The sequence below is a fragment of the Mustela nivalis genome, assembly GCF_964662115.1.
Source record: "Mustela nivalis genome assembly, chromosome: 1".
Lineage (NCBI taxonomy): Eukaryota > Metazoa > Chordata > Mammalia > Carnivora > Mustelidae > Mustela > Mustela nivalis.
This window is the reverse complement of record NC_139020.1, coordinates 62,991,966-63,017,122: the sequence shown is the minus strand read 5'-3', so window position 1 is coordinate 63,017,122 and position 25,157 is coordinate 62,991,966. Positions and strand designations below refer to the sequence as shown.

Here is a 25,157-nt window from a genome sequence, read left to right as displayed (position 1 = left end):
TTAGGGAAGATTTATACACATCACCTTCCATTCCGGGCTGAAAAGAGGGCTGAGAGCCAGGACAGACGTGGCTTAATGGTACGGATTCACAAGGAAGTTGAAATATGCCCATGGCCCTCCCTCTCCACTCTGCACAGCAGATGACAGCAGCCTCCACTTGTGGACTTTTCATTCAGTGCACAAAGTTCAGGCAGTAAGATAGGGCATTTTTATTCTTCCCTAGACTAGTTATTTTCCAACCTAGAGACTGGAGCTGTCAGTGATAGCAGGTCTCTTAACCACCCCCAACCTTCTTCTTCTTCTTCTTCTTTTTTCTTCAAATCTAAAGTAACAACATCTGGATAATTAGAATGATTAGCGTTCGTTTATAGCTAGAATTCTTGAACATTTATGTTGGTTGAGATAATAGAATTTCCCCTCACATCATATCCTATCTTTAGCGATGCTCAGAATTACAATTTTCATATTACAAGAACTCAGTTTTTCCTTTGGGGTAAAAATTCAAGCCATCTCAGAGCATAGATGAAAAGCAGTGATTTCCTAAACCAACACATGTCAGAAAAGTTTGTCTTTCAAAAGTTTTCTAAAAATTACTCTACTTATTATCACTGTGCTTACTCGATCACAGGATGTAGCTTACCATATTAGATATAATTTTGGTGTTCCCTCCTTATCTCCTCTCTTGGGCTGACTTCTCTTTACTTCCAGTTTTCTCAGGAAAGACCTCCATGCTAACCCTTAGGCCAGGTTATCTGGTGTTATCACTTGTACCCAGAACAATCTTTTTTCTTTCCCTGTATTATCACTTACATTGTTCTTTGTTAATGTTTACTGAGTTATCTGTATCTGTATGTGTATGAGGGAGGAGCACATATCTTGTTCCTTTTTACATTCCCAGTATCTAACACAGATCCTGTCTCAAATATATATATATATATAATATTTATTGAATAAATAATACCACCTTTTTGATTTAGGGAAATTAATATTTGTAAAAATTCATCTTGAAACTGTTTATGCAGTTACTCAGAACTCTGTCTCACCTTCAACCAGTTAATTCATTTTAATTTATTTTCTAACTCTAGGCTAATTTCAGTGCCAGATATTTAGAGGGCACTCAGGGCTTGTTGACTGAACAATAGGAGCTCATTGACAATGGGTATTCAGAGCTGGGGAGGGTGAGTTCTGGAAAGGAAACTGTTCTCTGGGAATGTAACCTGCCTCCACGTTTGTTAAGAAAGTACTTCAGATTCTGCTTCTGGGGTCACCTGGGTGACTCAGTGGGTTAAGTCTCTGCCTTCAGCTCGGGTCATGATCCCAGGGTCCTAGGATCGAGCCCTACATCGGGCTCTCTGCTCGGCAGGGATCCTGCTTCTCCCTCTCCTTCTGCCTGCCTCTCTCCCTGCTTGTGATCTCTCTTTCTCTGTGTCAAATAAAAAAAAATAAAACTAAAAAAAAAAAAAAAATTCTCTTAAAGAATTCTGCTTCTGGTTCCTTGACCTCCATCTTCTTTCTTCTTTCATTGTGTCTGAAGAAACTAGATTTTGCTCAAGAAACTATTTTTATTATTTGTCTGCTTTCATGCAGTTCTCAGTGAATATTCCTGAGCAGATTGATCTTAATCAAGAAAGGATACATTTTTTTAGGAAATAGACCCCCTCTCCCAATTTCCATAAGCAGTCCATAAGAGTTGAGTATCCATGCTCAGGAAATGAAATGCCATACCATTGTGCCAAAGGACAAATCACAACACATATTCCTTATGGGTGCAAGGCAGATGTTTGACCTGTAAGACAGGGCTACAAGAGCTAGAACTCTAAGTCATGTGGCAATTGAGGTTTGAAATAAAAGGGCCAACGTAAAGTCCAAATAATCAGCATAAAATCAGAATTCTGTGTGAATGATCCTGGGGGATAGGATTATCAGGTAAGAAATGGAGTAGGGAAACAGATCAGATTTTTTAAAAGGAAAAAGAAGAAAAAGAGAGAGAGATGAAAAGATGTTGCTCTCAACTGATAGAGAGTGTTCGCCTGCCTTCCTCTGCAGGACAAAGCCTGTAGTTTTGACCCAGTCAAGTTCTGGGTAATAGATGATGCTAGCCACACCCCCGCACTTACCATCTAATCTTCTGTCTTTTTTTTTTTTTTTTTAAAGATTTTATTTATTAATTTGACAGAGAGAAATCACAAGTAGACGGAGAGGCAGCCAGAGAGAGAGAGAGAGAGAGAGAGAGGGAAGCAGGCTCTCCACTGAGCAGAGAGCCTGATGCAGGACTCGATCCCAGGACTCTGAGATCATGACCTGAGCCGAAGGCAGCAGCTTAACCCACTGAGCCACCCAGGCGCCCCTAATCTTCTGTCTTATAGAATCCATCCAGAGAACATACCTGATGCAATAATTCATTTGATGTTTAAGTCCATGAGCCTCTATTTCAGATTTTTTATATCCTCTTGAGAGCTACATTGCTCTCATTTTAACATTTTATTGAGAGCTTACTATCTACTGAATCCAGCCATAGATAGTGGCTGACGTGCCCTTGCACTCAAACTTGTATCCTAGTAGAATGAGTACAGATATGTGGTCAATAATTCCATATCGTGTACAAAGAGATGGAGTTACAGTGCTAATATCCAGTCCACATATCAGCTCTAGATATATGAAGTCAAGAGCTTCAGTTTAGGCTGCTTGAGCGTGGTGCCTACACTGACTTTTTAAGGATGAATATGAGCTAGCTTTGTGTGGAAGAGGGGAAAGCTCTTCTAGTTGGAGGGAACATTATGAATAGGTTATGGAGGGGTGTGCGTGTTTGTGGGGGAGGGGAAGGGGGAGTGTGTATGTTGATTAAAAGCCTCTCCAAAGACGACATAGAAAAGGAAACGGTGAGTTAATCAAGGCTTTGCGTATGAAAGGCCTTTTATACTGTATTAATGAATTTGGAATTTATCCTGAGACCATGATTTAAACATGAAGAATGTGATGTCACCTCTTCATTCAGGAGACTCCGAGGCATAGATATTTGAAGAAAACAAGACAATGCAGAAGAATAGTTCAATGAAATAATCTGGGTCATAGCTATACCTGAAGTTGAGTTTTAAAAGAGGAGGGAGGAGTTTGTGCCATCAATAATACAATTATTCTGCCATTATTGCTCATGAGGCTTATTATAAGAGGTTAAAATAAAAGAAAGAAAAAAGGGGAAAAAGTGTTAAAAATACTGAATGGCAGATAAATGATAGGTTCTTGAAATGCCTAAGATATCTGAGGGATTAGCCATTGGGATAGAAATGAGGATCAGGCCAGGAATATGTTGTAATCTGAACTGAGACAGATTGCCTTGGATCTACATGTAAGGAAGTGGATGAAGGTGCAGTGTGTGTGTGTGTGTGTGTGTGTGTGTGTGTGTGTGTGTATTTTGCTTTTCATGAACTGAGTCCTTTGAAGCTTCAGTTGACAGCTGTCTGCATAAAAGCAGCTACAAAACAACCTCTAATGTCCCTATGCTACCAGTTTATACCTAGAGCAATATGAGACTAACACTTCTCACTTAGGTGCTAGAATTCCGTATGAAGGAAGTTTACTTTTTCTGCACGTTTTTTTTTCTTACTTTTCTGCACTTAAAGATGGTTTTCTTAGTCTATCTTTTGGCATTTCTGTTAAAACTCCAGCTCTCATTCTTAAACATGTTCCTTTGAATGTAACACAGCTCTTTTTCCTCCCTGATAACTTCAAGTTTTTCTTTCTTATTTTGGTCTTCAGTAGTGTTGCTATGCTCTACCCAGGTGTTGTTTTCTTTGTATTTATCCTTCTTAGAATTTGCATAGCTCCTTGAATCAGTGACTTGATGTCTTTGATCTGATTTGGAACATTTTTTACCATTGTTTCTTTAAATATTGCATCTATTTTCATTATCTTTTGATTAAGTGTATGTTACGGCTCTATTCTACTGTATCTAATCTGTCCTTAAGCCATGCATTGAGTTTATGATTTCAGTTATTACATTTTTTAGTTTTATAATTCCTATTTCCTCATTTCTTAAAAATTCTAGTTCACAGGCAAAACTTCCCATCTTGTCATCTATTTTCTAAATAGTTCAATCACAGTTATTTTAAATCCTTGTCTGACCACTCCAGTATTTCTTCCCATCTGTGGGTCTGTTTCTATTGCCTTTTTTCTCCCTATTTGATTTTGATCTTTTCTTCCCATTTCCGGACATAATTGGTAATTTTTAATGAAATATCAGCCCCTGTGCCAGGTAAATTTTGGAGGCTCTGGATGAAATAAGGAAAAAGTTATATCTTCCTCCAGAGAAAATTTAATTTTCCTCTGGAAGACAGATTAGCATTTCCTAACCTTTTAAAACTATTTCCTTACTAATGAGACACTTTATTTCTTAATCACCTACCCATGAAATTTGTAATAACACATATATACTATGTATCTGTTTCTGAATGTCTGTATATCTGTGCTTTTTTTACACAAAATGAGTAAGTAAAAAGCTTTCTCTTTTTTATTCAATACAGGACTAAATAAAAATGTTAAGAGTTGAAATTAAAAAGTTATTAACATTTAACTTTACAATTGTGTTTGCAACTTTAATATATTAAATTACAAATGCAAATTAGCAGCTTATATAAATACATAATATTATCAGTAATGCAATCACATTTAAAAACCATTTAAAACTAATATTTCACCACTAAAACAATTGGAAACATTAAATTAATTTCTTGAAATTATTTTTAGTGAATTTAATTTTTAACCTTTTGCATGAAATGAGAAAATAACCTAAGTATCTGCCATATATTTATCCAGATTCCTTTGCCATTTGACATAAACGTTGACATTAAGCATTGGACATAATTAATGATGGTTCAATAAGTTTTGTAGAATGAAATGAAATAGAAGCAATTTTTATTTGATTTTCAAAGCTCATGTCACACATAAAGCACTGATGAAACATACACAACGTGTAAAAGGTATTTATGTTTTAAGGACATGGAGGCCACCTCTTACAATGACTTTAGTATTAAACCATCAATCAAGACAAAAATCCTCCAGTTCCAACCATCTATTCAATCTATTCACCATAGGCTTATAGCACTAATCTTGCATACATTTTATGTATCTTTTGTGAACTCAGTGTCAGTGTTGCTGCCAGGATACCCAAGAGAAAAAACCCAATGCCAGAAAATGTAGAAGGGATAAGATTTTGTTGGGTAGAGTTGAGTTTTGGAAGGCAGTGAGCTAACATCTAAGATTTTTTTTCTTACCACTTGAGGATTATTTTTTACTCTATTGGGAACAATATTACCTCCACTGAGAATGCATGGATTAGGAAGTGATATTCTTGTTCCAATAAAACATTGAGATGATAGGCACATTTTAGGGCATTGTGAGAGCCCATCTTTGGGGAGGTTTGTGCTCCTTCCTAAACTATACACTCTTTAGAGCTCCCAACAGAAAGCCTCGGTGTGAACACTGATCTCTCTTGACTGGCCCAGAACTCTGAGTTTTGTCTCTGCATTGTCTTGAGACTATGAAAAGCTCTGTTCAGCTTTGTAACATCTTAGTTGCCATTTTGTTTTTGCCTTCTGGGTCTCTTGACTAGTGTAATTTAGGAATATTCAAATGTATCAGGATAGTTGCATATAAAGAGGGATTCATTTCTCTGCACTTCCCTCTTTTCTTCAGTCTCAACCTTCTGATGCCCTGACTGCCTTGCTAGTTTTGAACATTATTTCCCATCTCCCTATTTTCTTGAGCCTGTGAAAACTTTTGAGCTCCTACTTTCTGCTTTGACTCTCAGTCCTGCACAGCTTACAAATTGGCAGGTGCCTTGAGGGGAAAAGCAGTGAAGAAAGTTGGATTCACCTCAATGTGTTTTCCTTCTCAGGGTCTTGGATCATTAAGTTATGGCTGCAATGGTTGCTCTCTGATCCATTCATGTATTTTGTATTTTACCCAGCTCTAATAGGTGCTCACAGTAGGAGAGTTAGTCTCTTACAAGCTAGTTTATCATGGCTGGAAGCAGAAGTCTCAATTCAATGGTATGGAATAGCTGAGGTTTGATTAGCTTATGGCAGAGGAGACAGAAGAGCTCAAGGCGAGATAGACAGATGTATCAATAAAGGTTGAATGTGGAGGTGATTGTTAGAATTTGTAAGCTTACATTTTCTCAAATGATAAGCCTTAAGTATTTTTCATGGGGTTGTTCATATGCTGCATTTTTTGAAAGATTTTATTTATTTATTTGACAGAGATCACAAGTAGGTAGAAAGGCAGAGAGAGAGAGGGGGAAGCAGGCTCCCTACTGAACAGAGAGCCCTATGTGGGGCTGGATCCCAGGACCTGGGATCAGGACGTGAGCTGAAGGCAGAGGCTTTAACCCACTGAGGCACCCAGCCGCCCCCATATGCTGCATTTTAATAGAAATCAATGGGGAAGTGGAATTTATGTTAAAATGTTTTCTTTATACACACCTTTAAAAATGTATTGAACATGTGAAATGAAACTGTTTTTTTGTCTGGTCAAAGTGATTGCACTGTTTTCATAACTGACTCTGGAAGGCTAAAGTTGTCTTTTTTTTTTTTTTTTTTTTTTTAAAGATTTTATTTATTTGTCAGAGAGAGTGAGCGAGAGCGAGCACAGGCAGACAGAGTGGAAGGCAGAGTCAGATGGAGAAGCAGGCTCCCTGCAGAGCAAGGAGCCCGATATGGGACTCGATCCCAGGATGCTGGGATCATGACCTGAGCCGAAGGCAGCTGCTTAACCAACTGAGCCACCCAGGCGTCCCAGGCTAAAGTTGTCTTGAGTGGAACACTGAGAAATCATGTGGTTATATCTGATTTCTTTTTTTCTGATAATTTAGGATTGGATACACAACAAAGCCATTCTAAATCTACCATTCATTAGTTGCTTTTCTCTTTTCCTTTATGCCTCTGGTCTAATTCTCTGTCAGCAGTCATAAATGGAAGGTTTCTTTTATTTTAGTTGTACCCATCTCTTTCCACAGCTGACATACAACCTTGAATTGTTCCTCAAGTTGTTCCCAGATGCTATTATAAAGTTGTTTCATCTCTTTACTTCCTAATACTGTCTTTCTTTTTGCTTTTTAAAAAGCAAGTGGTAGAATGTTTTCCTGGTCACTCATAAAGGTTTAATGCCATTGCTTTTTCTTTGAGGCCCAGTTAATACCACCTAATTCCACTGGTAAAATGTAATAAAAATGTGTGTTCTTATGAAAGGCATTGAAAATAGCTTTTGCTGTTTCTTTTGTTTGTAGTTTCTTGTGAAATAAGAACCCAACTTACTTTCTTAGTGCTTTGGTACTTTCAAAGTAGCTAATGTTAATGGGTATGTCTAATTAAATGTCTTGGGAGGTTTTTCTTGTTTTTTTTTTGTTTTTTGTTTTTTGTTTTAAAAGGAATTTTATTATTTAAATAAGGCCAGAGTTGATAGGGCTTTTCTCCAGGTTCTTTACTAAATAGGTTTAGGGGTTTTGCTCATGTATTCAATGTTATAAATTAAGTAGTTCCTCTATTCTAATAATCTCTGATCTAGTGGAATAAACACAATAACAAAGGTGTTGCTCTTGAAGTAAGGAAAACTGAAGACCTATCTGGAGAAACCAAACAAAACTATGGAAAGGAGGCAGGATGTGTATCTATTATGGCTTCTTAGACAAATTAACAAGAAATATAGGCGGTCAAGGAAAACAGCTAATTTTAATAAATGCAGAAAAGTGCTAGAGCCCTTTTGAAGCCATATTTTCTTCTAGTTCTTGGAGAAAATGGACCAGCTTCTATCCCCATCCCTTCTGCCTGCTTGCCTCTTGGAGTATAGATTCCTGTGGGAAAATGATGAGTACCATGGACTGAGTATTTGAGTCCCCACAAAATTTAAATGTTGAAGTCCTAATCTCCAGTGTGATAATATTTGGAGGCAAGACCTTTGGGAAGTATTGAGGTCATTAGGGTGGTGCCCTCATGACTGGGATCAGTGCCCTTTCAAGAAGAAACACGAAGGAGATGAACTCTTTCTTGGCCATGTGAGGAAAGGGCAAAAAGACAGCCATTTGCAAACTAAGATTTGAATGCTCATCAGACTCCAGATCTACGAGTCCCTTGATCTTGCACTTTCTAGCCTCCAGAACTCTGAGAAACAAATGTTTGTTATTTAAGTCACCCATTCTGTGGTATTCATTGTATTTGCCAGAGATGCCTAAGAGTGTGAAGGGTAGCCTCACAGACAGGGAAGGATCAAAACATGCAAAAGAAACAGTTGGCTCCCAGAGGTTGTTGTTTACAGGATCCTTCTGAGGCGTCCGGAGGTAAAATGGACTGGATCACTCCTCTTGGGAATCACAATCTTATTAAAAGCGTTTTCTTTGTTGTTTGTTTGTTTGTTTGTTTGTTTGAAGAAGGTAGGTGTGTGTGCAGAGGAGATACTGGTAAAAATTGGATCTAATTCCTTGTCCACAGAGATTTTACAGCTCTTACCATTGGATTCCTTTGCTGTATCTATCTTAGCACCCACTCAGATGGTGAAACAGAAGGGCTGAGTTTGAACCTCAAGAACAGCAACTTTTACAGAATTCTGTAATAATGTGAGAGAAACACGGAAAAAACCCACCTACTCCTACTTTTTCTACTTTAATGATAATAGATGATCTAAGTTGCCACACATGTTAAAAGCATAGAATTTTTTAAAGTAAAAATGCTTCCAGCCATTCAGTTTAGCAGAGAGCACAAAACTTTATTTCCTAGAGTATCAGGATAATTAGAATTTCTAATTAGAATCAAAAATTTCTAAAAGGGTGTAATTTGTGTCCCCTGCTTATTTAGATTACAGGTATGCTCCACTGTTTGTGTCATCTTTGGGTGGAAAATAGAAAGTGTCACAAACTTATCTTCTATTTACTTTTATTTCCTGTGTTTCTAAGGTGGATCCCAAAATTAAACTGTAGAAATTATCCTATAGTTTTAAGATTTGGGGCACTTGGGTGGCTTAGTCAGTTAAGTGCCTGCCTTTGGCTCAGGTCATGATCCCAGGGTCCTAGGATCAAGCCCCAAATTGGGCTCCTTGCTCTGCTTCTCTCTCTCTGCTGCTCCCCCTGCTTGCGTGTTCTCCCCGCCCTTTCTTTCTGCCAAATAAATAAAAAAAATCTTTTAAAAATGAATAAATAGGGGCACCTGGGTGGCTCAGTGCGTTAAAAATGAATAAATAAATTTTTTAAACTCAGCGATAAACCTGAGTTTTGCTGTTTGCTTAATATGTAGCTCTCTGATATTGGCTGAAATTTCAAGGATAAAGAGTCTGATAATTATCTATATTCATTAGAGACAAAATATTTCTGAAAGACATTGGTCCTTTCTACAGCATTTTCCATTACTGTACGTGAAATGAAAGCCTCCCAAAATGTTTTTCTCTAGCACTGTACTCGCAAATAGAAGTGTTTCATGTGACATTTTTCCTTCCTTTCCCTAAGGAAGTCTCCCCTTTAGGGGAGAAATCATGCCTTTTCACTTGCCCCAGTGGTAACTTTGAAGGATTTCTATTGTAGACCATAACGTTTAACGTTTGTTCTTGTTTCAGAGTCTGTTTACCACCCCGGTCCTAGGTGTATGTTCTTTGCAGCAGAGACCACGTTGCAGTTCCTCACGATGGTATCCAGTGGGTAGTGAGTTTGGGACTCAGTAAGTCAGTCCTCTGTACATTTTCTTTCTTTCTTCCTCATTCAGAATCTTTGCTGAGCAGAGGTTTGGAGCGACCTGGACTATACAAATGGAGGAGAAGTAATGGCAAAATGTTTTTGCAGGTCAAATCCTATGTATAAACCATTTTTAAAAGCATTGTGTTACATCATTCCTTTTTTTTTTTTTTTTAAAGATTTATTGATTTATTTATTTGACAGAGAGAAATCACAAGTAGATGGAGAGGCAGGCAGAGAGAGAGAGAGAGAGGGAAGCAGGCTCCCTGCCGAGCAGAGAGCCCGATGCGGGACTCGATCCCAGGACCCTGAGATCATGACCTGAGCCGAAGGCAGCGGCTCAACCCACTGAGCCACCCAGGCGCCCCACATCATTCCTTTTTGATGCAGAGAAACAATGAGGCAGTGAGAAGCACTTCTTTGATCTTCGAGTTCTAGTAGCTTCCAATTTAGTAATCTTCACTGAGAAGCCATGTGTGGCATCTCTGGGGTGTTCGAGAAATGGCAGAGTTTATAGGAAAGACCATGTGGTCAAGGTTTGGGGAGAGGGCTGTAGGGCGAAAAGAGGATGTTATCCTAAAATGATGGATCCATAAAAAATGATTTCTGTAATTGATTTAGACAACTTCATTTACTTCTTTTGAATGAAGCATAATGCTCAAGTCCCTGCTGAGCCTTCATGACAATTCCTGGGTTGCGATCCCAAGCTTGAAAGTTGAGGATTTTTGTGTTAGCGAGTCTTCCGTTTCTCTACACAATACGCCATGTACAATAGGGGTAATTAAAATGCCTTTCTAATCATGCAGAAATAATGAAGGGCATGTATCACATAAGTAATCCTCATGACGCACTTCTCTAGTCTTAGCAGACTGAGTAAATAGAAAGTGATATTATTTATTTATGCTAGGACATGGAAGTCTGTGCAAAGCCTACAATCTGGTGTTAAATGTAGGCCAACATCTGAACAGATCAGATCAATCTACGACAAGGACTCTTAGAAAGAAGAGTCGTAAGCAGAATATTGCACACCGACACATGGTCACTGCCTGTGTCCCCACCGTTCTGGGCAGTTTTTCTTCAGACCTCCCACTCTTCTCTTCCCCATCATCCATTTAGTTTCCCTTCCTGCAGTCGACTTCATTTTTATCAATTTTCAAATTATTTTATAATTCCCTCCCCTTGCATCTGGTTTCCTGTTTCTTTATACTTGTGTCTCGTAGTGCCTCCATTGTATTCCTTTCTTTCTCTTCCTCCACCACGGGGCTGATGCTCCTTTGTGGCTCTTCTGTAATGTGGCCAATTTTAGGATTGCCTCACAATTCATGAGCAAAGAAATCTCCAGCAGCTCCTTTTTCAGAAATCAGATAGGAAAGAGGACCCAGTGGAGAGAAATCCGTGGGGGCTTGATCCAGCGCCCCGCCTCCAGATGGTTGTCCTGCGGTGGTGTGGCTCCTTTCCCTCCCCGTGGACTCTCCTCTCTTCCAGAAGTCCTGGCTTCCAAAGGCAGTTCAGTAACTGCCTGCATATATCACTAAAACTCTCTTAAAGGGGAAGCAAGATATTCACCAGTGGCCTTTTTAGGCCCTCTAAAACAGTATTCTGTTTCAGTATAGCTGCTAAAATATCAGCTTGGAAATGCCAGGCCTTTCCTGAGGACACAATGGTGAGAGATTCCAACGCAGGACAAGATGGCAATACATCTTCAATCATGCTACGTTAAAAAAGTAAATCACGCTGTATGAATCTAAACTTAGCCTTTCCAAATACACGTGTCTGCAGATACTGGTGATTAATTGATGACACCGAAGCCTGGCACCACAGGGCCTGATTAATGGCGGTGACATCATGACTTTTAAATATGCTATTAATGCTGGGGCCTATGACACATGCAAATGTGACATGTGGATTTTCATGGCATTTGCATAGATGCAGAAAAAAAAAACGTTGAAAAGTGACCTTTCCCCTTAGATTAATCTCTGATTTGTAAGGCAGCCTCTGAGGACAGTGAACTCTACCTCTAATGCCTTCTGGGGAGGAGATTTTAAGTTGCTTCAGTGGTGTTGGAATGACTTCTTGTCTACACCTCTAGGCTGATTCTAGTGCACAGATTTATCTATAGGATTCTCAACCTTAGATGCTCTCCAAGAAGTTTCATATCCTTGGACTCTGAGTGCTTGTACTGCAGAAAATTAAATCAAACTCACTGTTTTCTAGTCCATTGTCTTTCTTCATACTCACTTTCTCCAGAAAGGAAAAGGGGAAATGGGGAGTGCATGTGGAGACTATTACTTCCATGTTACCAAGAGAAAAATGCCCCAACCTCTTCTTACTGAAGTTTGGGGTGTGCACTCTTAACCCTGTATAAATACTGGGTGTAAGCTTCACTCCTAATAGGAATCCCTACCAGGGAACCAAAGATTCCAGTTCAAGGGTCCCTTCCCCCTTCAGGCACATAATCACATGGGGCATTAGCAGGTGCACGCGTGTGCAGAGACTTCCGATATCCCTCATTCTAGAATCGGAGCAGTCTACCCCATATCAAACTCCAGGAAATGGCAGCAGTGAACGGAGGTAGCACATGTGAAGAAATGCTCAACAACTTTTAAAGTCTCCATGTGACCTATTAGAAGACAACGTATCCAAGGATTTTTGAGCTTTCCCCTCAGGTTGAGGAAGATACATTGAGCGTTCAAGAGAGATCAAGGTGACTGGAGAACAGAGCTGTAGAAAACATTGTAAGTGGGACCCGATCAGAGGAGCCCTTTAAACATAACTACATGCAGAACATCGTAAAGAACACTATGTGTTAAGCACTTACTCAGTACCAGAGGATTGACTTACATCGTCAGCAAACCCCACAGTCCCCCCGGGGTAGGTATTATGATCATTCCCATTTTACTATGGAGAAGTTGGGATCCTGGCAAGATAGATAGGTTTCCATAGAATCCTCATCTAAGAATGGGTAGACCTGGGATTCATCATCAGATGGGTCTGACTTTCCCAATGTGCCTTATTATTTTTTATTACATGCTTCCTTGCAGAATATATATAAAATCGAATAACATGATTTGAGGCATCTGAATTTCTGAGGCATCAGCTGGGGGGTACATCCTCTTCACCAAGACTAGATCAGGGCCAAGGATGTATTTTTCATACCATGATCTCTAAGATCTTGTTTAGCTCTGCCATTGTGTAGTTCTGTAACCGTTCCCCTCTATGAATACTATATCCCGACCTTTCTCTTGCCCCACTGCCCTCATCTTTCACCCTTGCTCAATCTTCGACTGGATTTCATTAGAAGAGCTGCATTCTTCATTTTAACTACAGGACACACATTATTTTAAGGAAAAAATAATTGGCTTCTAACTGCAGGTGTGATAATTGGCATTCACTACAGCCTTTAGCCAGTTGGGATAGTGGTGACATTATAAGCTAAGGAGGCTGACCTCTGATTCTAGAAAGGAATGAAAGAGCTAGCTAAGAGACTGTTTCTATACAAAAGTCTATGTTGTAGGGACAGAAACAGGAGGCACATTTAGAAGGAAATATATGCAGCCTAAAAGGCAAGGAATTGAATTTTGTCTCAAAGGATTTAGCATTTCACATCAGATCCTCTTCCTTAAACTTCTTGAATATTAGCAGACCCCCAAAGGCACTCACCAATACAACATGCTGAAAACAAAAAGGACCTTAGAGGCAGTTTAATCCACCTGTGTCATTTTGGATGAACAAAATGGATGCCTAACAAAGTTGTGACACAATGAGAGCCTTAATGACAACCATGTATTTCTGCTTTACAGAAAATCACAAGTGAAATACAAATTTTCATATCTTTTTAGCACTAAAAAAGTAGTTCTGGTAAACTCGTATTGCAATTTTAGTGAAATTTTACAGGTTTGCTTTTTGGCAAACATGGATGGAGAATCAAGTACTTAGTATTCTAATAAGACTAGTAATTAACTATTAACTATTTGTTTTTAAGTGTCAGTTTTAGGTGGCTTGTTCTGTAAGACTATCTTGCCCTTTACACATCTAGTTCTGGGATCTCTCTTACAGAGGCAAAATGGATGCTGCTGATGGCCAGAGAGTTTCCAAGGCACCACTGCTTTTTAGCAGGTGTTACCAGGAAGAAAAGGGCAATGTGACGACTTCCTTTAAATATCTTCTACCTGGCTTTCAGTTTTCTTCTCTTCACTTTCTGGTATATAGACCAATAAAGAACAGTGAAGAGATGAAGGCCTAATCTTGATCTGGGAGAAAGATTAGCAAGCAGGTGTAAGAGCTCTTTCCTAGAGGAAAGTGAGGTGGAAGAAAGTTCACAGAATTTAGAATTCAGGGGCAGTGATCCATTTGAAGGCATATTAAACAAACAAACAAACAAACTGTGAAACACCTGAATGGGTGCTCTTGGGGTCTGGAGACTGGCGTCAGGACCAGGGTACTGCAACTTGGGGTCATTCTGACCCTGTTCCTTCTGCACCCAGCTTGCAGTCTCTTACCAAAGGAACTTGGCCTCACCTTCCACGTGTATCATGAACCCGACTGTCTCTAACCACCTTTGCTACTGACCATCTCCTGCTTTGATTTTTGAGAGAGGTGGTCAAACCACACGACCTGTGGCTTTGATTTTTGCCATCCTTCCTAACTGGTCTCTGCTTCTTTATTTCCCTATGTAGTCCAGTCTAGGGATTGGCAAACTTTCTGAAGAGGGCTAGAGGCTAAATATTTCAGCTTTGGTGCCATCCCCTCTTCATCACAACTACTCTGTTATTGTAGCATGAAAGCAGCAATAAACAATCAGCAAATGAATGAGAATGGCTGCATTCCAAAAAAAAAAAAAAAAAAAAACTTTACCAAGATACTGAAATTTGAATTTTCTGTAATTTCCACAAGTCACAATAGATTAGTCACAATAGATTATTTTTCATTTGATTCTGTGTGTGTGTGAGAGAAAGAGAGAGAGTCACTAAGAAAGGTAGGAAACATTCTTGGCTCATGGGTTGTGCAAAAACAGGCAATGGAGTGGGCCAGAATGATCTTGTTAATAATGAATAAATTCATGTTATACTTCTACTCAAAACACTTGGTGGCTTCCTATCTCATTTAAAGACCAAAGTATTTATGATGGTATAGAAGGTCCAGTGTGATCCACTCCTGTTAATTGTCTTACCTCATCTACTCCTCTCTTTCCCTGACCTTCCCCTGACCTTTCTTCAGCTGGTGTCTCCCTGTTCTTCTCAAGCTCATCAGTCATGCTTCCCCTTAGGCCTTTGTGTGTTTATTGTTGACTCTGCTTGGAGTACTCTTCCCCCAAGAAATCCACTTGGTTTGCTCCTTATCTCCTTCAAAAATTTTCTCAGAAAGGCTTCTTCTAATTACCCTTATTTAAAGTTGCAAAAGAACCCTTTGAAGAAAAACATACCCAATTTCCTTTTCTCTTTCATGTCAATCCCCTTCTAAGATACTCCAAATTTACATAAGCTATTGTATGTTTTCACCCAGAAGATTATAAGTTTAAAGGGGACAGACATTTCCACCTACTTGCATTTGTTTTGTTTACATACATCTGAATCTGGAACACGCAGAATGTATTCTATAAATCCCTGAGTAGTTGTAGAGTGGATTCTGGTAAGCATAAATTACTGCTGAATCCTAGCATATGGATCTAAAGAACTTTACAGAGGCATCTGGGAGGCTCAGTCAGTTGAGCCTTTGCCTTAGGTCATGATCTCAGGGTTCTGGGAGCGAAGCCTGCACCAGGCTCCCTGCTCAGTGGGGAGTCTGCTTTTCCCTCTACCTCTGCTGATCCCCCTGCTTGTGCTCTCTCTCTCTTCTCTGTCAAGTAAATAAAATTTTTTAAATAAGTAAACCTTAAAAAAAAACGAAGAACTTTACTGACTTTTGCATTAGGTGGCAGTTGTTCCTCTAATTTGGTGTTTGGTGTAGAGAGTTTGGATTAAACAGATATTAAGAGGACCAGTGTATGTAAAAGAAAAGGGATGGAGATGCTGCTGCAAGTTTTTGCAGCCTAGTGCTGTTTATAAGACTTAGACCACAAACATATTACTTGCCCAATATTTATTCATTCGTTCGTTTGTTCATTCATTCATTCATTCATTCATCTATCTGAATAGGTTTAATAAGACCCATTTGTTTGATTGCCACATGTACTGTATGGATGTCACCTGTGCAGCACACAGGAAGTTCTTCTGTGCCAGTGCATGGGCAGATGTGCTCCCAGCCATCCAGTCTTATGCCTCACTTTACAGTGCACTGATACTGCTTGGGGAACCCCCGTTGACCTTGTGTTAATGGGTGCTTGTCCTTTTATGGGCAAAGGGACTGGCAAACATGCAATCATTTTTTTAAAGTTGATTTCATCAATGAAATGAATACCATGTGGTCCATGCAGCTTCACCACGTGCTATGACATTGACCTTATTTGTTGTTAAACATGGAAAGACATAATGTGTTTTTTTCCCACTATATGGGTCTAGGGTTTGAGTAGGGCGTGAAACTTCCATTATCACTAATTCAATACTTAAGCAAAATAGTTAACAAAAGGAAGTGCCCCTTCACATGTGAGCTCTTTTCTATAAATTATTTGTATGAACTTAGAAAATATTAAGGGCTGTGGAAATAGAGGCAGAAAATTTTGGTTTAAGTTCCAGCTCTGTTAAATTCTTGCTTTATGACTTGAAAATGTTATTTAATGGAATGGTAATGATAATATGTAGTAGTATTTACCAGAGCTTTATTAGATCAAGTCCTTGTTTTGTGAATTCATGATCTCTGTGAGTTCCGAACCATTATCCTTATTTTACAGATGAGGAAACGGCCTTAAATTAATTGACTTGCTGGGATCACAAAGCTCTTAAGAGTCAGAGTATATATTCCAACCCATGTCACTCACCTACAGTGATGCTTCAAGTATTTTATGACATGACAAGTCAGGTGCCAGGGCTCATATTTATTCTTATTTATGTAAAAACTTGGGTTATAATCATTTATATTAGATTATTGGTTTAGTTAATATATTAAAGAGGGTGTTGTAATTTGTATGTGTATGTGTTAAAAATAAAGTATGATACATGTATAGGAGGTATTTTTATCATCACCACTTTGAGGAGGGTGTGGACACTTGGTGCTATTAACCAGAGGAAAATACAAAACTCCCCTCTTCTCCATAGGGCTCTGAAATTTTCCAGAATAATTTGGATTTAAGAAGAGCTTAGAGACACAGTATTATTATGTATTGAAAATTAGTATTTTTTACTAGGATAAAATGCATGGTGAAGTTTGGGTTTAGGGGGGAAAAAAACTTTTCCTTTATTTATTTATTTATTTATTCATTCATTTATTTATTTATTTATTTTTTGGAGCTCTTCTTTATAAAGCCTTGGCATAGTAAGAATTTTTTTCTTTTTTTTTTTTTTCTTTTATGCCTTCCTCTTACTTCCCAAGAGATCATGGTATCTGTGTCACTTTTCAGTGGGCTATTCAGTCTTAATTATTCTTAATTGTATGTCATGGATCCTCAAATGACAAATACAGGTTCTATTTAGCTACCTTTTCTATACATCTATGCAATCCCATCATCACGGTACGTGCGCACACATGCACACACACAAGTGCATTCACACACATGTATTCTTTAAGAGAAAAGTACCCACAGAGAAAAGTAATGTTGAAAAATGCTTTTTCTAGTAGTCTGATTTTTAATAGCAACCAATTGTGTTGGTTTTAATTTGTACCCACAACAGCCACCTTATCCATAAAATGTTTTTGTTTTTGTTTCTTTAGTTAGCTGGGGAAAAAATGTTGCCATGCACAAAAGGTATAAGTCTTACCACCATGCTGTTTCTCCCACCTGCATCTCCAATTATCCTGTCCATATTGCTGATGGGATGCTTTAAAAGCATTCCTTCTAACAAATGATCTTCTAATAACAGGCTATGGGGACTGACATCAAGCAGAACCCTGATGTAGGCAAAATGAGTCCTAGACACCATGCTCCTCTGCTGTCCTTTTGCCCAAAATATTCTTAATTGTGACACTTTAGATTTTTCTCTGTATCACAATATGCTTGTTTTCTCTTGCCCTCATGGTTTTGCACTCCGCAGCTCTTTCTAGTTTGGTTTGGTTTACTAATCTTTTCTGATGTGGCTGGCTAATGGAATACTTCTCAGAGAACAGTGACCTAATCCACCTAATATTTGTGTGATTCGTCGTGAGAGACTGCTGAGGGTAATATCTTTTTTTTTTTTTTTTTTTTTTTTTTTTTTTTTTTTTTTTTTTTTTTTTTTTTTTTTTTTTTTAAGATTTTATTTATTTATTTGACAGAGAGAGATCACAAGTAGGCAGAGAGGCAGGCAGAGAGAGAGAGAGGAGAAAGCAGGCTTCCTGCTGAGCAGAGAGCCCGATGTGGGACTCGATCCCAGGACCCTGAGATCATGACCTGAGCCGAAGGCAGCGGCTTAACCCACTGAGCCACCCAGGCGCCCCTGAGGGTAATATCTTTGATCAGGCATGACTTTGGGTTCTTCTCCAGGAATAGGACAGTTAATGGTCTCATCTAACTCCTATCCAGCATGGAGAAAGAGAGGGCTCGTATTTTCTATCCAATCATGAAATAATTGTAATAACTATATGCAGAGCTCATAACATGCCAATTTTCTTTTAAAGTCCTTGTGCAGAATTTCCCATTTAATTCTCACAACCACCGTATTAGGAAGGTACCCTTAGTATCATTGTAAAACTGATGATGTTGAGATTAAGAAACTTAAAACAGCTGATGATGAATAAAGCCCGGGTTGTTGTGAGAAGTAAATGTTTGACAAAGAAAACTGAAGTAATTGAAGCAGAAAAGCTTCTGCTCAAGTTACTGCCTTTGCCTAGAATTCTCTTCTCTCCCGTACCATTCACCTGTATCCACCTGCAATGTTATCTGCCCTCATGGCCAGGTTTCTCTTCTCAGTCTCCCACCTACTACTGTATTCCCATAGGACTCTATCCTTAGCTGTTTCAGACCACTCCCCGCCGCTGTGTCCAGAATGATTATTTAGGTATCCTTGAGCAACAGAAGTTGAGTTCCTTTTCAGGTAGAGGTGAACTTTGGACATTTTTATGGCCCCTTCTCAACACCCAATATGTAGCAGATGATCTGGAAAACTGATGTGTGAAAAAAATCATGCCAAAATGGGTTTAAAAAAAAAAAAAATAGACAAAGACAATGGGATTGTCTGCTTACACTTAAGCCAGAATGTCAGGATTAAAGAGGGTCAGATGTCATGTGAGCATTAGTGAGTAGTAATGATTAGCAAAAGGCATTTTAGCAGAGAAAATGCTTTTCCTTTTATGATACATAGGATTGCAATTTTTTTCTTCTGTGTCATTATTGATAAAATTTTATCACTCATTACGGAAGCAATCAATTCCATTTCTACTGCTGCCCCGTTGGCTGCTGCAATTCTTGTGCCGACCTCTAACTCTTAAGGTTCTATTTTGCATTAGGACCTCTTCAGATAAACTTGCAAAGCATCTAGTGATTAGATCAGGAGGCTGTATTCAAGCATTTCATTTTTATCTCTATTGCTTCCCTTATTGTGTCTCCTTGGACAAAGCACTTAGTCCAGGTTTACAAGTAAGGTTTTTTACTTAAAAACTGTATCTCATGATAAATCCTCATCCAGACAGTAGAAAGCAATTTTCCTAAGTGCTTTACTTAAATGGTTTCCATCCACACATGAACCTCCGAGGCTGTACTTACATATCTCATCATGCAATATTGGCTCCATCATTCTCTGCCTTTCAGGAAGGCACATGTCTCTGGTAATTTGTTTGTGGCTGCCGAGTTCATTCACTGATGCTTACTCTTTATTCCCTGTATTCCATCCCTGTTAGGCATACAGCAATGCATTGCTTATTAGGAATATGGGTTGGCCCTATTAAAGTAACCCTGGCAAAGCGATAAATGCTCAGTTATCTAAAATTAGTACCCAAGTCTGAAATCTGGCTGGTTAAATGCTCACTTGAGGTGAAGAACAAGAACCTTATTTGAAGAAGAAGGTGCAAGGCCTTCAGGGTTGTAGGCTAGGAAGATGATGTTGGTGGAGATACAGCCTCTTCTTTATTATTAGGAATAATGTTGTAGGTGAAATATTTTCTAAGGCAGGCAAGCACCTGGAGAAGAAAAATGGAACCAGTCGTGTGTTGTTTCTACTACCTATGTGTGAGTCGAGGCTAATTTGGCTGAGTATGTCTAATGGGGTCAGGGATTTGGGGAGAGACATATCCTCAAAATGATCATAACCATAAAAAGTGAGTAACTCTAAGACTGTAAGACTTGCCTTGTCTATGAACCTTAACTGGTTTTTCCATTTCTTCAAAGAGGTTTCTTTGTAGGTGTTTCTATCCAGCTGTAAATTAAGGGATACAGCCCACCATCAAAGAACAGAACAAGAATGCAAATCTCTGAGTTTGGCTTCCTTTTCTCCAGCTCTCATAGTCAAGTGAAGGAAGTTTGTTGGCAAGAGCCTTAAATAGTAAGAGCTTCCTGAGGCAGAAGGCAGAGAGGGAGACGTCTGGGTTGTCAGAGATGTTATAGCTCGTTTTGTTCATGTGATTAGTAAGTATATGAATTCAAATAGAGCAAATAAAAATAGTGTATTTCCTTTTGTTCCTTTTGAGACTATGAATTACATGGAAATGGATGTTTTCAGAGATATTCTACTAAAATTCAATTTGTTTCCAAAAGAGTTTCTAGAAAGGAGACTTAAAAAGCTCCTCAAATATGCCATAAAAAGAGTATGGCCCGAGTTTATGCTGCTATGTTTTAGTTCTCTTTTAAAAGGCAAGGTGTATCCTGACGAGATTTATAGTAATAGTAAAATTATATAAAGTTCTGCTATTTTTGAATGACCTTTAATATCACTTTCTGTGCAAATGTTAAATATTTGTCTTCAGCTCACCAGTTTTACCTATTCAGGTCAACTAACCATATCACAAAGTATATTCTGGTTCTGAGTTCATCCTGCAACCTTCACTGGGGCCAAATGGGGTCTTTTGGCCGGTTAGTTTGGTAGTCCCTTGAACACGTCGTGGTTAACTCCTCTGATGTCCTCATTTCTGAAAGGTGATATTGGAAAGAACTCATTGGCACCTGTCAAATGTTTGACCTCAGAGGCTGATTGATGAGTCTATTCTTGTGACTAATGGAGTTATTTATTTCTGATATGTGTTTAATCCTGTTCTTCTACCTGATGGATGGGCAGATATACTTATTTGAAAACCAAAGAAACTTGTGACTTTTCTGAGTTGGGTAGGATAGGGATTATTTTATGCATACTTCAAAAGGAAAAGGGAACTTGAACACTAAGCCAGTGAGTTATGAGTAGAATTGAACTTGTGCAATATCAATACTTAGCAAATACCGAAATACATATATTAATTAAACAAGTAGAATACAAATTTTAAAAGTAAAATACCTCTATTAAACAAATAGAATATTTTTCTTTAAAGAAATGTCTCATAAAACTTAATTTGAATAGGTTTTAAAAAGAACATATCCAGATGCAATATTATTTTAATTTTTCAGCTAAATTATAAAGTTTAAGAGTAACTTCACCCCTATTTTCACCTCAGAAGAAGTTAATGTCTACTTAAGAAAGAGACAAACCATATGTTCATCCTAAATTTGTATACTGGCCACTCAGTAAGTGGTAATGGAGGCTATAATACTGAAGGAAGAAACAATACTTGCATTTAATGAAGAAGTAGGCTAATGAGTACACAGAAATTAGAACTGATGAGAGAAAGTCATGAATGCTATGAAGGAGTCACTTTGAGGGATTAGAAAATTATTTTGATACCTCAGGAGTGTTTTAAGAAAAGGTTGACTTTGAACTAGACCTTGGAAAAATATAATCTGAATGAGCTGATAGAAAAATAATCCAGAGGGATGGTTCAGATTAGATCTCAAAATACTCTTTAACAGACCAAACGATTTGAAACCTAACCGGTAGAAATTAGCAAGGCAGTAGATGTCTTTAGGCATAATATGATAAGAGCTGTGGTTAAGGAAATTTAACTGAAAGTTTTATTTTGATAGAATTAAAACCCTAGGAGATCTTGGAAGCTGGAAGAATACTGGATGAATGATAAAAATAGTCTAGATGATGGTTCATGAGTCCTGAATTTGGGGATAGACTTGGTGTGGTGAACTAGTGAAGGGCTACAGGTGGTAGAAACATGGCAACCAATGGAATGGAGAAAGCAAAGGGCAGAAGTCAAGGATGCCCCCAAGTCTGTGGTTCTGAGTGATGGGTGGTTAATAGTAGGCAACTTCTCATAGCAATGCTGGCAAAAGTAATTTCACAGGTTTATTTTGGCCTACTCTCTGAATTTGGGCATCATAAACACACAGGTCTTCCCAGAGAGATGGTAGGCAGATGTTAGTTGAAGTGAAAATGCTACTACTACTACTACTACTTCTTCTTTTTCTTTTTCTTTTTTTTTTTTTGTTGTTGTTGTTGTTGTTTAAACTTCTGTGAAACCTGTGTCAGTTAGAACTTCTCTCCAAATTTGAACAAATAGCCTCTGTTGTAAAAGTCTTCCAGAACAGTTTTCTAAATTCTCTTATATGTTTTCCCTCTGAACAATTTAAACAATAATTTTTAAAGGTTTTTTTTTTTTTTTTGATAGGTTTAAATAAGGTTCATGACAGGAATATATAGACTTCTTAAAAGCCTGAAGGGAAAGTGAGAAATCACCTAATTTAAAGCTTCATTTTGAAGTTGTGGGAACTGAGGCCTAGCGAGTCAAGAAAAGTAAATGCCTACAATCACTCAGTGACAGAAATTAGCTGATGGCTCCTAACTTCAAGCCTTGTGCTCTTTGCACAGTACATATATTGGATTTAACCACATACAACTGCAATTTTATAGGTCACAAATTTTAGAATATCAGAAATTACAATCTAATAACAAAACATTTAATACAGGGTAAAATGTGTGACAACTTATACAACAGGCTACAATTTCTGTAATAAGAACTGGTTCGTCCATATATTTACTTAGGGAGCAATTTCAGTGACAAGTGGGCAGGCACAGATTAAAGTCTTTATTAGAAATCTGGAAAAGCAATAAATAACATCGATGGCACATTTATTTGGAGGACGCTGAGCAAGAAGGTGTTACAAACCCATTGAAGTTTGAGAGAGCAGAAATTGTTCAAGATCACAGACCCAAAATAGCAAAGTCAAATTAAAAAAAAAAAAAAAGCCCAATGCATTTGGGAAAAGTAATGCAAAACATGGACTCTTTAGTCAGGAGCCACAGGAAAATTACTTGTTCTAGAAAAAAAGGCAAAATATAGAGTGTTGTATAAATATGGTAAGACTAATACTCAACAGGACATGTGGTGGGTACCCAAGTCACGAAGGGGGTTAGGACTTTGTTATTTGGGAGACGACTGAGCCAGCAAAGGGCAAGAACCAGTGGATTCTGATGCCAAGTCTAAAAGCAAGTGCCAGAGGCTGAAAAATAAAAGGGCTAAATAGTTGTGGCTTGATTATAAAAACTTGAGCAGTTTTGTATTTCCCTAATGAAATATTTATGCTCTTGATGAAGAGAAGTAGTACTTGCCTCTGGATAGACATACGTTTCCATGGATATGCCTGAGAGAGAAGGAGTGACAGAGAGGAATTGATTGAGAGAAACAGTGAGAGAATATGATTTAGCATGAACATGGGAGAGAGAAGCTTGGCTTTCTTACACATGCATATAAATATGTATTAAGAGAAAACACCATTCAATGAATCTCTATTATGCACTTAGTTTGTACATCGTGGTCTCATTTAATCTTAGAATACAAATTAAACTGAACAAAACAAAAAAACCTGAAAGCTATGTAACCGGATATTACGGATCAGGAAAACGAGCCCCAGATAGGGATAAGTGAAGGGTACAGTTTTATACACCAGAGAAGGGCAGAGCCTTTCTTTCATAATTTCTTTTCACTGAATCGTGTCTTAAATGGAGTTCTCAGAGTTTTCAAAGAGAATAGAGTATGTTGCAGTCAAACACTATGTAATCCATGAGGGAGTCATGGGGTGAAAGAGCATAGCCTGGGGCTGGTTAAAGACAATAATCATGTAAGGTCAATCACAAGGGCCTTAGACTAGTCCTGTGATAGAATTTTGCATCTCAATGGCAAACAGGAGCTCCCCTAAGCAGACAGGAGATGGATGCTGCTTTCTTTCCTCCAGGAAGTCAGGAATTCTCTTGTATCTTACGTGACTCAGGAACACAAGCAGTAACCCTAGGTGTGGGTTAGAGGACAGGGTCTTAGTCCTGGCCCTACCATTAATCAGCTGGGTGGCCCAGGACATATGTTTTTACTTTTTGAGTCCTGGTTTCTAGAACAAGGAGATTGGACTGAAGAATTGTTACGATTCCTGTTAATTCTAACATGCCAAGTTCAAGAACAAGGATGCTATCTGTGTTCAGTCTTTTCAAATCTCCAGAAATGGACACTGACTGACTAAAAGATGCCAGTAGTGAACGTTTATCATCCTTGGTGGCTGCCCAGTGTCTGCCCATCCTTGTGAATGTACACAGATTTCCACCCCCCCCAACACATCTCTGTGTCTCTGAGAGGATCAGACCACCTCCCACTTCTGGAGAGAATTCTAGTGTAAACTGGTTCTCCCACCTACTCCTGCAGCTGGGATATAATCCTGGGATACATACTTTGACAATCGGATGTCCTGGGGCCACCGGCTTTGCTTTTGGATGAGCCACTTCCGGAAGCAAGTGGTACAAGTTCTCTCTCTCTCTCAGGCGGTAACCTTTTTCCCTCACATCAGAACCAATTCTAAGGTGTAATTTGGGGCATTGTTTCAGGCAAACTTGAATCTTGTTCTCTAGCCCTAGTATCAATTCTTATGAACTGCTGAGTACTTTTAATGAATCATCAGATCTTCTTCTATCTTGTCCTTCAAGGCTTTCTTTAAGTTTTATCACCTACTTCTTTTACATTGCTTGAACATTTACACCCCCAGAATTTATATAATTTTTTTTTGCCAATCATATTGCTAATATTTAATTTTATCCTTTATTGTTATTTAAATATGCAATTAGACTTCTAGTTCTGGAGGACAAGTCACTTCAACTGTTATTTCATAGAATGAATTTTATTCATTTTTGCCTCAGATGTTGGAGAGTTCCCATATCACTTACTGATCAGAATAATGAAAATACATCTTCAGTCAGGAACTGGAGGCAACAGAGGTGAATTTCCTGAGTATGCTTTTTGAACTTATGGATGCCTTTGTTGTAGGCTTCAACTTTTCCAAACTGCCTGAAGCTCTTGCTACCACATTTTTCTTTTTTCACCTTTAAATCTTAGTTGTTCCCTATGAAATAGTAAAGACTGGACAGTAAAATTA

At 38.5% G+C, this 25,157-nt stretch overlaps 1 long non-coding RNA gene across 1 annotated transcript in view; it reads left to right on the top strand.

The window, feature by feature from the left end:
* Positions 1-18,047, top strand: part of LOC309853516 — a 174,429-nt gene extending 156,382 nt beyond the window's left edge. Inside the window, exon 2 of the long non-coding RNA XR_014305772.1 lies at positions 17,956-18,047. This is a non-coding gene — a long non-coding RNA (uncharacterized lncRNA). The remainder of the gene's footprint in view (positions 1-17,955) is intronic.
* Positions 18,048-25,157: the final 7,110 nt, after the last annotated feature.